An 18,781-nucleotide genomic window follows, 5' to 3' on the forward strand; every position below is an offset into this window, starting at 1 on the left:
CAGTGACAAAGCTGAAGCATCCACAGAGTGTATTTTCAAATTTGTGACAAAAATATTCAAAAATTCTAACAAACATAAAATGAATGCAAACTAACCTGTTCGTGTATCCTATGTGTCACCATACTTGATGTAGACACCAGAGTCATATTACTTATATTTATTAGCTAAAAAATACCAAAGGAAACCCCAACCAAAAAACGGAACCTGGAAGAATTTTGTCCTACTTCGACTGGAATTTTATCTAATGTATCTGGATAAGCCATGTGAGGGAAAGGAAAGCAAAACTAATTTTTCAATTGGTATTCTTGGTTATGTGCCTGAGGAGGGCAAAGACCACTGTTCCCCTTGACCATTGCAAAACTCCTGATGTTCTAGAGATGTTAGAGCACATAAGAAAGAATTAAAACTCATCTTTTCTAAATGCAAATCCTTCATTTCATTAACATTTTTCCCATTAATGGGTATGGCTTGTTTGTTTTGAAATCTAGCTTGTTTGGTTACACACTACAAATCAATAATAAATTTATAAATTAATTATTAATCCTCTTTGATTAATGATATTATTCCACTTCCAAAATTAGGAAAGCTGGTTTTTTTTTTTTTCCATCCATATACGACTTGTTCTTTTAGATATTCCGTTTATTTTCCCATGTCTTCCGTTTAATATAGATTTCAAGCCAGAAAAAGTTTAAGCAATTAAATCTTTGCAGAAGATGATAAAGTCTTCCAATTAAAAGTAAACTCATATTTTGACCTGTGTAGCTTTTTATAATGTACCTTCCTTTATTTATTCAGTGGAAAGCTGCTACAGGAGAATTTAAGGTGGTAGCTATGGTACTTTTCTCTTTCTGAAACCAGAGTCTATCTCTGGTTATTATGCTCTTCTTTGGTTGCCTGCTGCTTTCTAATCTTTCTGTCCCTGTGCTTGGGCTCACTGATAATAATCCATTTTAATTAAAGCTCTCTACCTCAGTATTAGGTCAAAAAGGAAAATGTAAAAAGTGATGGTTAAAAACACACATTTCATTATATTACTGGAATCAACCCAAACCTCTTTTGCACTGTGCTTAATTTCCTTTGCTGTAAAGGAAATTTTCTGGTGCTGCTTCGTTTATTATTTTGTTCACTATTGTGCACTGAAGTATTGAAAAAATGAGGTTTTTTTGAGAGAGTGGTTCTGAGAGTATTTGTCTTCTGTTAGAAATGTGCAATTTTATAACTGTACCTCCCAATTGGTATAACTGTACCTCCTGTTCAGATTCCCTTCATATCAGCTTCAGGCAATGGATTTATTTTGCTTGCACTCAGCAAAATTTTGAATTCTGTGTATCTGGCATGGCTCCAATACATTTTAAAGAGTCTGAGAATGAGATGCTTGGATACACAGTAAATGGGAAGAGAAATATTTTTCTCATGTTACACTACCATGATTACAAGAAACCCTTTTTTATATAAAAAAATATTTGTGACAATTCTTCATAAAAGTTTTCTTCTTCATATAATTAGTTGATCTTTAAGTATCCAAGATATTCTATGATACCTCTTAAGACCATATAAGAATTAATATACTAATTTACCAGCCATGGACAGGATGTAATTTTTAGTGGAAAATGCTATTTTGATGTTCATGATGTAGCATTTATACACTGCTATCATTGTCAGAGTGTGGTAAAAACCAAAAGAATAATAGAAAGAGGTAGACATGAATGACATAAAAAGAGTTAACAGTAAAGGTGGGGTAAAAGTCTTTTTTCAAGCTTGTTAGGATGTCTTCCTTTTCACAGACTGCAGTCTCATTTGCTGATAATTGGATAGTGGATAGGAATTGTTCTTATCTTTTCCCACTTGAGAGGGCTGAACTTAAAAATTTATAGGAGGACTGAGTTGACTGTCTATATTCCAAATATCTCTGCACATGAACTAGATACATCTATTTCATTATTTTATTACATACAGCCAGGAAACCTTCCTACCACCCTCAGCTCCAGTGGACCTCCCTGGATGCTGAGGTGCACAGTAATAATTTCCTGGGTTATCCACAGTGGATCTCAGGACAGTCACAAACTAAACTACATAAGCTACTGTGAAATAGCAAAAATCACCTTAGAATACATAAAAGGAAGTTTCCTTCCACTAAGAAATCTCCATCAGAGAAGCTTGTACTTTCAGGACAATACAGTAGCTCATAAGTGATTTCACTGTGTGCTAAGTGAAGGTTAGTTTGAGAAAGACAGATGGTTTGTAGCACCTCTCAGATATAGAAAGTACCTCTTAACCTGTGCAGGCAGAATAGTGACCATAATCTAGTTACACATAATTGAAGAAAAAATATTAGATTACAGAAAGTGTAATTGGCCAGCGGAGAAGCTGACATCAGCACACCCAGCTGCACTCTCTGCATGGGGATGGCATCCCTTTGCAGCCCAGTTGTCAGGGGCAGATGTTCTGCAAAGTACATTTCTATTAATCAATTCAACATTCCAATGAGACTAAGCAAGAAAGTTTTTCTGGCTTAATTTTTGGCAGGAAGAAGCTCACTTCTGCTCTCAGTGAATCAGTGTATGTTGATTTAGGAAAGGGATTCACCACTAATAATCTGTGGAGAATAGTGGTAAGCACTGAAATAATGCCATTACATTCAAATAAATACAAAATTCAGACGTCTCCAAAGAAAAGAACTACTGAAAGAAAAGATATCTAATGGACATTTTTCCTTGACTGGGGAAAGATACAAATATTTTACTGAAGAAAAGTATTTAATAAAAAGTTCTGCAAGCATGAGCATAAAGAATTTGAATAGTCTGCAGAGATTATTAAAAGGACCAGAAAAAAGCTTATTTCTGGATCTTTTCAAAGTGTCATGAAAATCTGGAACCAGGTTTTAAACCAGAGGAAAATGCAGATTAATAAATTCAGGCGCTACGAAGCATGATGGTGCAGGAATAGAAAGAGTGTGCCACCCACATTCTTTTTTGCAGCTCTAGTTTGGTAGGAACTATACACCCTAGGAAGAACACTTTTCTTTGTAGAGGAAACTGATACAATTTAGCTTTGCACAAAACTCTTAGAATTCCCGCAGAATTTCAGTGATGCATTTTGAACAGTAATTTCAACAACATAAATTTTGAGGACTGCAAAGTAGAAAATTTACATTTAAAAAATCAGACATTTTCCTGCCATTGCTCCTTGATGTAAAACCAGCCAACTAATTTCATTCCTTTTTCAGTTCGACTAGCAAAATGAGAACAAACCCAGCCAGGAAGCAAACCAAGTAAAGTCAGTGCAAGTGCTCATCATAATTCTCCAATTTCAGCCACCTTGAATCTCAGGGATTGGCATTTCAATCATTGCACTTACAGAAGGAAACAGATTTATGATCTGCACCATCCCTGCTGACTTCACAGTGGCATTAGGAATTTTTCCCTAGCGCATAGTTTTTATCATATGCCTGGTCTCTAGCAGAGATCAGTATAGAGATGATTTAAAAGATTTAAGTAAGGCTCAAAGGCTTCTGAAATGGTAAGTTTCAAATGAATCCGAATGGGATGTGTTTAAAAGATGTTCACCTACACTAATCCTTTCATGGTGAAAGGGTGGGAGCAAAAAGGAGATGATGAGAGAAAACAGAAAGAAGCAGAGGTTGAAAAGATGAACAGTCAACATTAAAGCAGGCGATGGATGCAGACTATAGCCATGACAAAGATGGCTTGGCTCCCAGCGTTGCACTGTGAGAAAACCAGTGGATATATATACTTTTTTTCTTTTGTCCCATTATGTGAGGTCCTTCTCTGATTTCACTTCTTATTTTAAAGGAATTTTTGACGAATTACAATCAAAAGCTTATTCCTGATCAAGCTTCCATGGGGTTTTGTGCCCAGGCATACTCAGAAGCCCCTGTGTCTATCCATCTGCATGTTAGTTAACAGAAACTTTTCAAAATCTGGCTTTGTGTTACCAGTTGTCAGTGCAGATGGAATTGCTGAACAAAAAACTGCTGGGAGAGAAATGTGCGGGCAGACATTCATAAACAGAGTTTTTTTCATGATCTGGTTTCTTTACATCGCCTGAACATGGCAAAGCAGACAGTCTGTTCACAACAGGCAAACAGAGCATTGTCCTAACGCGTAGAACACTGCACTCCACAGACCTGTTAGATCCATCTCCCAGATAAGCAATGCCACCACCTCATGCAGCAAAGGAAACAAGAAAGAAGCTTTTGAAACAAAGCAAAGCAAAGACACCTTTGGCATGTCAGCCAGATGTGAGTTCTGCTTTGATACTATGAAGTATATATTGCGGTGGCACCAGTGTCATCTTTGCAACTAAAACTTTGTAATCTCTGCTTGTATATTCTGCCTGGTACAACAAAGCTTCTGTTTCTGCCTGGGTTGGTTTCAGCTGTATTCAGTCTGTTTTCTCAACATTCATATGAGTAATACTGCTGCTTCAGCTTTTGCAGACATTCCTTTTAACAACGAGAACAAGGCCCACATGTAAACTGACATCTGCAATAGTGCGCTGTAATTTCACTCACACATCTCCAAAAGCCAAATTTGTGACTTTTATTGTTACTACAGCTAAACCGGTGCAGTATTTCTAGACCTTCACCTGGTTCGCTCATACTTATTTTTTTTAATGGTATTGCACAATTTTATCATTCATTTAATAAGGTGAAGTCTGTTCCTTGGTGGGTCATTTGCCTCTTAATATATGTTGGTAGCACTGAGATTTCATGGACAACCTAATGACAGAAAGAATGTCATATTGTACCATTTCACAGTGTTGTGGTCTAGTGAAACACATTGTGATGAACAAGTGGTCAAGTGCTCACTTTAAAACGGGCTGGAGATAGCCATCTGCAGTCATAGATATTTCCGTGTGTTTGGGATATGCATGTTTCATGCATTGCAGAGTCTGGTGTCATTGTCCTTCTCCCACTTGGCATTAGGAAGATATTACGTTCCCATGAATGATGACTGACTACAACAGTTCTGGCACTGACAGAAAGTGCTGCTATTGTAGGATGTGCAAAATATGGCTTCCAGCAGGGACCGTCACGGCATGGTTCTCAAAAGCCTGGCCAGAAAGTCTCTTTCCAGTTATTCAACAGAACCACTCTCTATTGAGCACTGTGGTTTGAGCACACCAAATGTACAAGCCCAGACTGTGATAAGTCACAGAGACAATACTATTTTGAAGATACTTCTAGAGCTACACTATCCCTTCTGTGGTGCAGAGGTAAACCCGAGATTCTACTGGGAACACGTTGAGTGTACGTGTTCATGCACTGCGTTCTGCACAAACACCAACCAAGGAGAAAACACAGTCTGCATCTTACAAATGGATTACAGCCACAAAATAGATGGTGACAGGTGTATAAGTTTTCTGCAGTGTATGACTACGGGCAATCCTAAAGAAATAGCATCTTTCTGATTTTCATTGGTTTAAATTAATGGAAATAAATATGCACACTGCACAGGGAAATGGATCAGTGATGCAGTCTGGCTCTGCTTCACTGAATTTAATAAGTATCAATTTAAAAATTAATTCCTAAGGAAACCCTTCTTTGTGCTTTGTAACCTCAAGGTTCCTTAAATTAATCCCAGGTGATCATTGCCTTTCTCCAGCGAACACCTCTGACCCTTTCCTGTCATGAACTTGATGACATGTGGAAGACCCCTGACCTCAGCAATGAAGGCTATTTTAGATAGTGCTGTGTGTAGCTATTGACTGAGAGAAGCAAATGAGAATCAATGATAAAAACATCTCTGATGGTCAGTGAGGAGGAATCTGATCTGCTGGCCACTGAACTTAAAGTCCTTTTTTAATGATTTCAGAGGGACATTGGCTTACACACACAAAGTCCCTCACCTGCCAAGAGCAGAAGAGGCACAACATTGCCAATTCCCCCATGGCATCCAACAACGTTCTTCTCAAACAACCCATTGATTAATACATCATACTGAGTGCAAAGATTACAATTTTCCTGGCCACCAACCAGCAGTGTTCAGAACAATAAATATTTAAAGCAGCAATGCTTTGTATCAGTCTCTAGCAGCCCATCCCTATTACACTTCTTTTCATTGCCATTATTTTACAGCTGCATTTTCCACTATAAGAAATCTATATATGTGCATGCTCAATGTCATGCAGTCACCATTTTGCTTCATTCTTTTGCTATATACACCTTGAATGATACGGATGACTATATGTAGTTCACATTTTTACCTCGTGTATAAGTTCTTCATCTTTTAAAAAACAGCTTCTTTGTTACACTACATTAAAACAGGATAAAATTTTCTGATAAACCATTACCAGTTCCTGGCAATTCAACTATGTAGAAAGACTTTTGTCATCTTTAATATCCTCGATGTTGAAATTCAGTTTCTAAGAAGCAAGAGGACATATAATGATATCACCCTGCTGCAGCATAACATGCAGGCACATAACATACAACTTCTTCAACTAAGAAGTTGCACAAGTAGTTGCTTACAAAATTTTCCATGTATCCCAGAGAGAAAAACCCCTTCCTATCAGCATACAACATACTAAACCCTCAGATAAGACTGCTTTTAAAAAGCAGAAATGCCTCTTTTACATTTGACTTCTCTCTTTTTCAGGTTTACATGCCCCTCGGAGGCAAACTAGCAAATTACACAGGAAAATGTATGTGATAAGTCAGTCATTTCTTATGCAAATATTATGTTCTGCCTCAGGGTGTATCCCTAAGCTGCATCAGATATTTACCTCAGTTTTTGAAGGAATTTCTTCTGCTAGAACCAAAATGCTGTCTGGTAGTAAGGAAATTATACTGAAGTTTGTGATAAAACAATCTGCAGGCGTTTTAAAAGGCATTATCACTAGAATTGGTAAAGAATACGCAATGAGATTTTGTTGCCTAGCAATATTCTACGTATTTACAATTCATATTGGGTCATTGAAAATCACAGAGATGAAAGAAACTGAAGAATTTTGCTCCGTAGAGCTGCTGGAATGTGTCCAGAGGACAATGGAACTGGGGAAGGGTTGGAGAGTAAGTCATATCAGGAGAGCCTGAGGGAGCTGGGGGTGTTCAGCCTGAGGAAAAGGAGGCCCAGGGAAGACATTATTGCTCTCTGAAACTACCCAGAATGAGGCTGTAGTCAGGCGGGGGTTGGCCTCTCTTCCCAGGCAAACAGACAGGGTAAGGGGGTTGGTTTAAAGCTGCACCAGGGGAGGTTCAGGTTAGACATCAGGAGGAATTTCTTCTCTGAAAGGGTGAAGGGGCTGCTCAGGGAGGTGGTGGAGTCAACATCCTTGGAGGCATTCAAGAAACAACTGGATGTGGCACTTAATGCTTTGTTTTAATTGACAAGGCTCAGTCAAATGTTGCACTCGATCTTGGAGGTCTTTTCCAACCTAAGTGATTCTGTGATTCTGTTTAAGTCCTTCGCACAATTCACATTTACTTTCCCACCAACAGCCTCTGATCTTCATGACATAAAGCAGTGTGAATAATTAATTCATGATTTCTTCATATATTGTACTCTAACTTGTATATATTGTCCACTTAACAATTGACAGATTTTCTTTACATCCTAGAATTTGAGGTAAAATATTCATAATTGCCTGTTTGGTTTTTTTTCCCCATTTCCTGACTGTCTTCATAGATAATGCTGAGATCTCAGTGTCAGCTCTTCTGACATTACAGTGACCTGATTTTGAGTTCCTAAATTTAAACATTATGTGCCAATTTCAGATACACAGACTTACCATTCTGGCCCACATCAAAGCATCAAAAAGGTCTCAAGGACATCATTCTGAAGGGTGTGAATGAAAGTCCCAACTATACAGGTCTCCTTCCTGAAAAATAACACTTTTGAATTGGGTGGGGGATGTGCATGAAACTTCTTTAGATGTTGGAGCTTCATTATGCAACTGTTCAGATGTACCCATTACCATGACTGAAAATTCCAGCTGCTTTTTACTTCAAGGCAAAAATTCAAGGTTACTTTAACATAGCTTTCTCTGCATTTGATAATACCTCTTTTCTGCTAAGGAAAAATTAGTTTAGAACTTCCCCTGCCTCACACTGCAATTATTTTTTTCATCAGTTAGAGCAGCTGCCAATTTACTACACTTTGTGACCTGCATTAGGTTGGTTTAGAAGCCAATCTAACAGTAATAAGCCTTGCTGAGCAGGAAGAGCCTTCGTGTTCACTATTCAGGGGATGGAGAGAGATGATAGCATCAACAGTCCTTATCAGATAACAATTGCAAACCCAGCTCTGACTCAATCCTCTGAGACCTATGAATCGATTAGTTTCCTCATAATATTTTAACTCAAAAATCTGTAAAACAAATAATGCATCATGTTCATGAAAAAAAAATTAGTTTCTAGAATTCATCTGTGTTCTTGTTATAGGCATTTCCCATTTCGAGTATATCACATTTGATGATACCACTGCACACAAATATTTGACAATATTGAAGCCAATACAGTACATCTGAAGATAGCAAATAAGCTTGCATATATAATTGCATTTACAAAAGATAATCACTACTAAATTTATTAGAGAAGTCAAGAAAAGAAAAATGTATATTAAGAAACAAAACTCCCCTTTTCTGACCAACATTGTTGACTATATTATCTATAACAGAGATTAGATTTGACATTCAGGAAACATTTTTAAACACACTGCTACATGGCAAGTTAGTAGTTTGTTGGTTTTTTTTTCCTTAAGGATCATCAGATCTTACTTGAATTTTATGGTTAAAAGCACTCTCTGAATAGCCAAGAGCTATTTTTATATTATTTCTACAATATTTCTATTAGTGTTTCTATTAGTATTTCTATTAGTGTTTCTATATTTGCATTAGTGGTAATTATTACCCTTTTACTAAAAAAAAGTCACATCTCTACCTTTGTGAAAGCTGGGCAGAGACTCCTATTTATCTGGGAATTTACTTTGGGATGAATATCCCTGGGATCCAAGAACTCAACACTTCTGCCCCAAGTGCAAGAGACGATTATTTCATCTCTCTCTCTGTAGCACAAGTAAACACATCTCATATTTCAAAAATAGCAACAGAAAACCATACCAAAGGAAAATATTCCCCTGCAAGTCTAAGGAGAGTATAAGGAAGCCAATATGCTGTGACAGATTTGGTTACTTAATGTACCACTGGGAGGTGCCCAGATCCTGAGGTAATGAACACATTACAAAAATTCATACAGAACAGAATAGTCTAATTCACATGCAAAGCACTGTGCCCAAAGCATCAGGTGTTCCCTGGAGGGATATAATACAGAGGTGATGAAAATAACGGAATAAAAGAAGAAAAACTATTTAGAATAACAAATCAAGTAAGTCAGAACAGTTGACACTTCACAAGGGAAGATATTAAAGACAAGGAGATAGAAAAGACAGTGACTCTGGACATCTGAGATGACTAAAGTTCAGTCTGAGCCATAATATCCCATGGGAGTCAAGGTATGCCATAAGGGTAGTAAGATATATGTGAAGTACATTAAGGAATGCAGTGGTAAGGAAGAAATATCCTATATTTTGTTATGAAAACAAAGCCACAATTTTAGAGTTGTGAATATCATCTTTTTTTTAATGAGTTGAAGTTTGATTTCAATTCTAGATCACTTCTGGTTTTTTTCACTGTCTATAAAGATAGAGAAGAACACACACATTAAAAGAAAAAAATAGTCATTATTCTTTACAAGACAGATAATTTTTTATAGAAAAAGGCCCTGACAATGGCAGCTATGTTCAACACAAGGAAGGGTCACCTCATGGATGAGTGTGTTAATTGCTCCTACTAAATGTGTTCCATGGTTTTACCTTTAAACAGGTGTAAAAACATGAAACGATCTGAAGACAACCATATCCTTTCACCAGAATGTTAATAAGGAACCATCATTCTGGTCAAGCCAGTTTTCTCCTGAAAAAGTTGTGCTATCCATACTTATCACATATGTATGGAATGCAAACAAAAATAGCATAGGTTACAATTATTTCATCTCTTGTCATAAGAAAACCCTATGAAATAAAATACATTTTGATTCTTTTCTACTATGAAACATCTACTTGTGCTTGCATTTTCCACTGCTCAAATATAGCTATTTAGTTACATCTCATATAAATGTGGGAAATACTGCAGTTTAAGGGAATAGATCATGATGCATATTCCCATATCAATCTTATTAACAGGAAGTCACTCATGCAGTGTTTTTGTATAAGGGAGACTTACCATTTTGGTGAATGGTTCACATTTTTAATTAAAAGAATATTACAGAAATAAAAGATCAGGAGTTGTAAGTTAAAGGCACAGTAAAAGTCTTTTCAATTCCAACTGTCTCAAAACCATAATGAGCTCAGATCCAGGATTTTCACTCAGTTCACTTTATACCTTATCTGAAGACATTTACAAGATGGAGATTCTGACCATCACCCCAGGTCTGGTGTCCAGGTCAGTGTCCTACTCTGAGTCCATTGCAAATAGAGAGTGCAAACTTGTTGAAAATATTAGTCCCTCAAAAGGCATTTTTTTATATACTAAACCCAGGAAATATATTAATAAAGATATAAAATGGCTCAGGCTGTTATTGGCTCATTACCTGGGGTAACTGTTTTTACAGTGCATTTGTGTTGAGATTCAGACGTCTTTACAATCAAACTAACTCTTCTTTATGTATGATACATGCTCAGAATAGAGGATTCTGAGGATCAGAACAGAGGGTTCAGCATACTGAGAAATGGAATTATTTGCAGCAACCCTAAGTGTTGCAGGTATGCCAGCAGAGAGCCTTACTGTGCATGATCATGTTTCAAGAGCACATATATGTCAAAATTTGGCTGTTCTGTCAAAAGGGATGCTTGGATGCATAATAATGCATTTTTTCTTACTGAAGAGCCTCTTTATGCCATATAATAAAAGCAAAATTGCAGAAAAAACTTTCCAATGTTTATGTCTAAAAAGTAAAATAGATACTGCGTAATAATTTTATTTGCAGCTTTTCTCTATGATAACTTTGTAATGGTCAAATACAATATAATAGGTGTGATACCTATTCGAAATTATCTTTATCCTTATTATTCCAGTTCACTCCTTAAGGCATTTCTAGGGTGTACCAATCAGTATTCTCTGGAAGATTGTCTTACACAGCATGTGCATAAAGGCAGTGCATCTGGAATTACTCACGCAAATCCAGAGAGGAAAATTAATGTGCATCTCATATGTTTTGGGAAACTGATCTGAACACTGGCTGCATCTTCCCTAAAAGTGAGATGCAGCTTCTATCAGGTAAGAACATGAGGCTTATAGAAGATAGTTTTATTTTAAGAAGATTTCATAAACATAAAATCTAATTCTCAGTCTACAGATTCGTATAGTTTGAAAAGCTCTGGGTTGATAGAAAATATGTTACATCAAGTATTACAGAGGCCTTGCTACAAAAGATGCCACAGATGAAGAAAGCAGATGATAAATGTTCCAGGAAAAATCAGGGCCAGTCTGTGCCACAGAGTTACACCAAAGCAGCAAAGAAGATCAACAATGAGAAGCAGCGACACAAGAAGCTCAATAAGACCAGAAATCTCATCTTGTAGCCCAGAAAAGGAACCATACCCTGGGCTGCAGCAAAAGACTCGGGGCCAGCAGCACGAGGGACGAGATTCTGCTCTTCTACTCAAGCAGCAAAAAAGCTGGGAGGAATACATGGGATAATTTTTAAAAATCCTTATGCAATTATATATCAATTGTCTTGAAAAAGGATTGCTAATTCATAAATCTAGCACAGTAAATTGTCTCTGTCAGCAAGTCATCACAAACATTTACTGATGTCTAAATGTTTATAGTTTCTTTGATTTTTAAGTAGACTATATATGTAATGACAATTTTTTGATGAGCATAAATATGAGTGTTAATTAAAGACTTTTCATTTCAGGTGCAGCATGAGTTGTTAACTTCAAGCACTTCCAAGAAGTAATACCTTCAGTTACATTTGGGTGGCTTTGCTTTATCAAAGTCACCCTTTATCTGACGTAAATTAAACTAATAGACAATATTAAATTTTACAGAATTGAAGATTAGAAAGAACTGAAACACTAGGGGCGAAAATATACAGAAGAAAGGTACTTAATGGCTTCTTCAAGGAAAGCCTATTATTTTTTGAACATTAAAAATGTTCAGCTCTTTCAAGTCAGAGTTACAAAGTGATACAAGCATTTCACACAGCTGGATTTTCAATATTAGACCATTAGAAGACCAGAAAACCTGAAGAGATATTTTAATTACTGGTGAGAGTACAATCCTTTTCTGACTCACACATAAAAATTTTAATCTCAGGATTCTTCCCAAATATGATAGAAGGGTACTAATGAGAGTCTTTTCTGTTATTACTTTGACTGTTTTAGTCAAATAATTTAATGATGCCATATCATGCAGATAATGAGGTATCTGGGTAGACACCCTGTACTATTTCTGTGTATATTTTTTTAAGTAAAATAAAGCTTTTATTGGCATATGTTTGTATTTAATTTTCAGTTAGTAACTCTATACCCATTTTAGGTTATATACAACTGTTCTACAGCATAATTAAGCAATATTCAAAATTTATTTTCTTTTTCATAAAATCCTCTTTGTTTTCAAAATTGGAATCACAGACAGCTCTACAAGCTTCTTACAGTTTTGAAGCTACAACTACTTTCTTTCTTAATATTGTAACAGAGATGTATTTCAATTATGCCTTATTATCCTCATTATCCTCACTATTATCCTCTATTTACTGTCAGCTATCTTTCCAATATATTTTGGTAACAAAGCATAAAATACTCCATAATGCTATTGACATGAATGCTTAAAAGTGAGTAGTTAAGCTTCCCAGACGAAAAGGAGAATAATGGCCACTAAAATTTGGAAACAGGTAGGTACACAGATGAGGGGTATGTCTGTCCTTCATAAGAATCTATTTAGTATCAATATTGGTAGCAGTTTTCTCTATTTATTATAGATAGTATATTTCTATCAACTGCCCCTCTCTGGTGCTTGATTTGGGTCTGATTACCAGCACTCACAGCCTGAACAAGCCCCATCACTGGATGGCTCAATCTTCCTCTCTCATTCCTGTTTAGTTTTTCCTCTAATGTCACCAAATAAAAAATGGGAAGTGTGATGAGTTCTCTTTTTGCAACGCAGAAGGGCAGCAAAAGCTCACTGGAGACTGACAATTAATTTATCTTAGAAAAGGCTATGCAATGCAATTATGTTGCCTTCCAGCCATGGCAGAACTAGCTAAGGCTCACACATATTCAGCTATCCTCGCCCAAACCCATAAGGCATTCACATGCTGTTAAAAGTATTTCTAGTTCTCTTCTCTAGCTATCAAAAACTCGATATCACTGGGTGCCAATCGGTGCAGGGTTAGGATTACCATTTGCAAAGCTATTAGTGTTTGCTCTACTGCACCACCACCACCACCACATCTGAAATGATAATTTTAAGAAGTCAAACAAGAAAAGAAAAACAGTTTCTTGCATAAAAAACATAGGTTACATGAAGCTGGTTTCCTCAAGGAGAAAACGCAGCCTGAAGGTTACAGCTCTGACAGTTGTTTTCCACTGCCTCTGCTTTTCAAATGTGATAATGTCCTTTTATAAGCACCCCAGTAAGAATTTAAAACCTCCTCCCAGGGATTGTAAATCCACTGCTTTTCTCCTCTAAATTTTTAACAGATACTATTGTTTCCTTAAATTGCACACAAGGGGGTTGAAAGAATCGAGATTATCCTCAAGTACATTAAATTCAGTTTCAAGGCCCTTTATGACACACAAAACTGTATCAAGGGACAGTTAATAGGCATGACAGATTCAATCCTGGAAGGTGAAAGAGCACTGCACCAGCAGATGAGCAATGCTAACCAAAACTACAACAAAAATCATTAGAAACAAAAGATGTTTGTCCCTGCTTATTGCAACACCAAGCCATTAATTAATATAAATGCAATATGAAATAGTTCTTTTTATTTAACCCTCTTTAGGTAAAACATTGAGCTGAGCTGAATATATTTCAAGCATAGCAGAGCACAGATGTGTCTGACAGGACACTTTCACCTGCTGATCCCTCTGTACAGACACCAGAGGCAAAAACCATTCCATCCAGCACAGGGATGGGTTTTGGGGCAACAGAGCCCCTTCTAGAGCAAAATAAGAGTGGGACTTGAGTCACCTCCAGCAGAACACCAAAGCTCAGCACAAGAATCTATCAGAAGTTAAGTTCTGAAACAAATTCAGTTAGCTACCCTGCCAGTTAGTGACATCTCAGCTTTCCACTACAATTTAAAGAGTAAGTTAAAGCACTGCCTCTGTGTGTGAGTTTAACACGGCTGGGAGAGGGCACTGCACAGCTGCCAGGCCTGGGCTGGCTCCGTGGCCATCAGCTCCCCACAGAGCCCCACTCCCTGCCAGCTGCTGCCAGCACTCCTGCAACCTCTGTTAGAGACACAGCTCCTCCCACTCTAGTCTGAACTCCGTGCTCAAGAACTAAATACAGTATTTCAGGTGGTGAAATCCCTTATGGTGCTTTGGACAGAGATAGTTTTAGTTCTATGCACACCTACTCACGCCAGACTGTCAGACACAATAAGGCCACAGTGTGTTCACTCAAGCCCTTGGCACACTCAGGATTCTAAATTATCTGGGATGCATAAATACTATTCAGATAAACTACTCATCATCAAACCACGAGAACCTCCAGTCTGTAGACATCCTTGTTGCATAGTTGAAGAGCTCGTGATTAAACCTTGGATGTGCATTAATATCTAGTGTTATTACATGTGTATTATATTAATAAAGCCCTCCAGCCTGCTTTTTTCCCCCAGGCAGTTTTCTCACCATACTATCTTATTACTTCTTTGGACCACTCCTGTACAGATCTTAAGGGAACTCATCCACTTTGGAAAACACCCTTCCATACATATCATCTCCTCTCCAAGCAGCTCTTTGGTCACATTAGGTTTTTCCTCCTGGCCCTCGTTTTATTCTATGTGCATGATTTCCCAGGTGATAGCATATCAAAAGCCTTACTGAAGTCCAGAAGCATTTCTTTCAAGCTTTTGTTGCCATAGTACATTCCAAGCTGGTAAAAAACTGCTACAGAGAGATTGCTTCTCAAAGAGAAGACACTGAAGATGTGCTGTGAAGCACACACATGCAACTTTGATTTCACTTTAAATATAAAGATGTTTCCTACTTTAATAGGCACATTATTTTATATTCTTCATTAATCATAATCAAAGATTAGACCGGGAGGAAACAAGCTCTGTGCTTTTGCACTAATTAACTGTTGCACATATATGTGTGCATGCAATAACAATGAAGGATCAAGGGAAAAAAGTGTTGTGTTTTGATTAAGGATCCTAGTGGAACAAAGCAAATAGTGCTATAATTAAAGCTGCTTAATCCTAATGCTTTTCTCAAATTTTTTGCAGCTTCATTCCTGTCTGGCTTTCTGCCACATCCATCTTATATTTCTGCTTGCACATTTGTAAATATAGAAAATACATGTGGTAAACCTGAGCTTGATTTGGTGAAACCTCAGTTAATGTTTTGTCTCATATTTATTGAAGAAATAAACAGATATTTCTTAAAACAATTCTGTCTTCCTCCTGCCGGAGTATTGGGACAGTGACTGAACGTATTTCCCACCATGTTTTAATTGCCCTAGTAAGACTGAAAATTTATACAATATGCATATGTGGAAACACTTCCTTTTACTTTTCTGAAAGCATTAGTGGTCCTTATACTGATTACTTTTAGCTCTTCTAATTCAACAGTGATGGATTTCAGAGGCCTTCAATATGTCTAAAAAAATCTGCTTTGTATTCACAGATATCATTTTATAAAAGGAGGTCTGACTAATTTTGCTTTTCAAATAAAGGATAAGGCCTTTGGAAGCAAAAGGCCATTTAAAGTTAACAAAGCAGTCCTTGTGCTCCTGTTCCAAACTGTTATCTTTCATTTGAGTGGTTAAATTGCTTTACATATTTTCGTTTCCTTTCAAACATACAGATCTACTCGTTTACCAAAATCATAGGATAATCAAGGTTGGAAAAGACCTCCAAGATCGAGTCCAGCCTTTGAGAGAATTCACTTTGTCAGCTGGCGCACGGTTCTATGGCCCAGTCCTTTCTTGAACACTGCCAGGGATGGTGGCTGCACCCCTCCCTGAGCAGTCCATCCCAATGATGAACCAACCTTCAGTGAAGAAATTCCTCCTGACATCCAACCTGAGCCTCCCCTGGCACAGCAGGAGGCCTGTCCTCTTGTCCTGCCTCCTCCTTCCTGAGGAGCAGAGCCCAACCTCCACCTTGCTACAATCTTCTTACAGGCAGTAGTAAGCAGAAATAAAGTCTCCCTGACTTCAGTGCTGTGTGAATTTATACCAGCAAGGCCTGTATTGCTTTTCAAATCAGACCACTGATTTTAGTGTTGACATTTAGGTTTGGATGTCAAATTCTGGGTACCTTGGTTTGAAATTATGGCTCTGATGGACTCTGTGAGAAATCAGTTCTCACTCCTCTTTCTACATTCTCTGGTTCACAAATGCATTTATCTTTACACATTGCTCTTATCTTTATCTTGCATTTATATCTGCATTTATCTTTTCTTTCCCTTTAGGTCTCTTCTATTTCTCCCTTATTATGCAGTTGCTCATTTCCTTTTTTTTCCCCTTCTCCTTTGTCTCTTTAGTTCCTTAGCCATTTATTATTCAGTGGCTTATTTCAAAGCATTTTACAATGTGTGCTAGTCAGTTCACATTTTCTCAGTGCTGAGTAGTCACATCAGGAAACCTTTTCTTCTTACAACTTAAATTTACCACAATACCACACTACTTGTTTAGCTTGTAAGCACTCAGGAGAGCAGCTTTTGTGGCACCATTTATACAGTGAAAGAGCTGAGGTGTTGGAGCCAAGACTTCTGGCCCCTTTACAAGGACATTGCCTGTCATTCAAAGCACCCACATAACACAGCTTATGCTGGTTGCTGTAAATTATAATTTATTGTTCTCTCATCCCCTCCTTCTTTCTGGGGATGAGACCTTGCTTAGGATCTGGTGAGAGGCTCATTCTCCAGTTTCAAATTGAGGCATTCTCTTCAGAAGAGAGCCCAAAATACATGCTAGAGGTGATATATCCAGTCCAAAAGAGTACCTGCATAGCACTGACTGTCTGGTCACCAAGGAAAAACAAGTCCTGAGCTTTCCAGATTAGCCTTCCTCAACCTCAGGCTCTGTAAGATGCATAAATGTAATGCGTCGTGTGAAGATGCACAGCAAAGCCAACTCCATTTGTATTAGTTACTCTGAGGAACTAATGTAACTAACTTTGTATTTGTTAGGTCACACTGGGGCAAACTCACAAGCACGGATGTTACAGGTGTATTGGGCTACAAGATACATGAGCACTGTGCACAGAAGACAAACCTATTTTATAGTAAAAAGGACTAATCAAAAATGGAAGCAGAATATTCTCTTTCTGGAATATTTATCAATATTCCTATTGGATAGGTAAGACCGAACAATGTCTGTACCATACAGCTTTCTGACCTGATTCAAGACAGGTCTTTGTCCCTCCATAGTATAAATGTTACATAGTGCACACATAACCTAAGTCTCTCTGAGGCTGGAAGAGCCAGTCTGTGGAATAACATTTAGCAGTAACCTATTTCACATGGGTAATGAAACAAATATTGAATTATTCAGCACTGATGTAAGCTTTAAGGTCTTAAATACATCTTCCCACAGGTGTGTGTCCTGCCTGAGCCAAAGCACCACTACAGCAGACATTTAAATAAAGCATACAATTTTCTAAGAATACTCAGTCAACATGTCATTTTACAAGCTATATATCTTTCCATCTTTTAGAGAAAAGAGAGAAATAACTTTCTGTGTGTATGCATAGAGTTCTTTTTAAACAAGAATCACATAGTCCTATATATTGTATGTCAAAAGCCATTGACCCAAGGATGTGGTGGCTGGGGTTATTTAGTGTGAGGAATGTGCTACAAGGTGAATCTCTACACCTCCCATTCTAGATGATTTTCACAGGTGGTCTCTGAGCTGACATACTTGGATATCAGATGAAGGGGATGTACTCAGCCAGAAATTCTGAAAGCATAAGCTCACTAGCCATTATTTCCAGGTTATTATTAGCTTTGCAGCACTTTCATGTAGTAGCAGCCTGCTGCTTCACGACCAGCTGGTTATCATTTTCAAAGGTCTTCCAAATTCTTTCTGGAGTTTCTTTGGACCTCCCTCCGGAAAGATTTCATTTTCTTTGGAGTTAAGGGACATCAAAAGATTAGATTGTGTCATACTTTTTAAGAGCTGGCTTTATTCATCTCAGAGTAAAGGAAGAATTATCAAGCTACATCTAACAATTCCAGCCTTCTGAAAAATCTTTTTGAAAATGTTAAAGACTAGCCAAGTCTGATCATGACCTTGTTCTATATTTAGTACTAAATGTATTCTGAAGGCATAGAGAAATTTGGAGTTTGGATAAGAAGTACCCAAATGAGAGAGATCAAACTGAAAGGAATTTAATTGTAGGGTAGCTAGCAGTCCTGTATAGCGGGCTTTTAATTAAACCATGAAGAAAAAATATATTCATTTTAGATGAATAGTAATTTTGCTACAACCAAACTTCTAACAGATTAACTGTCCTAATACTTATAAAATAACATCATAATTTCTTTATGAACGGCTTTCTATGCAACAGGATGAAAAGGTTATA

The sequence above is a fragment of the Prinia subflava genome, chromosome 10 (assembly GCF_021018805.1).
Source record: "Prinia subflava isolate CZ2003 ecotype Zambia chromosome 10, Cam_Psub_1.2, whole genome shotgun sequence".
NCBI lineage: Eukaryota > Metazoa > Chordata > Aves > Passeriformes > Cisticolidae > Prinia > Prinia subflava.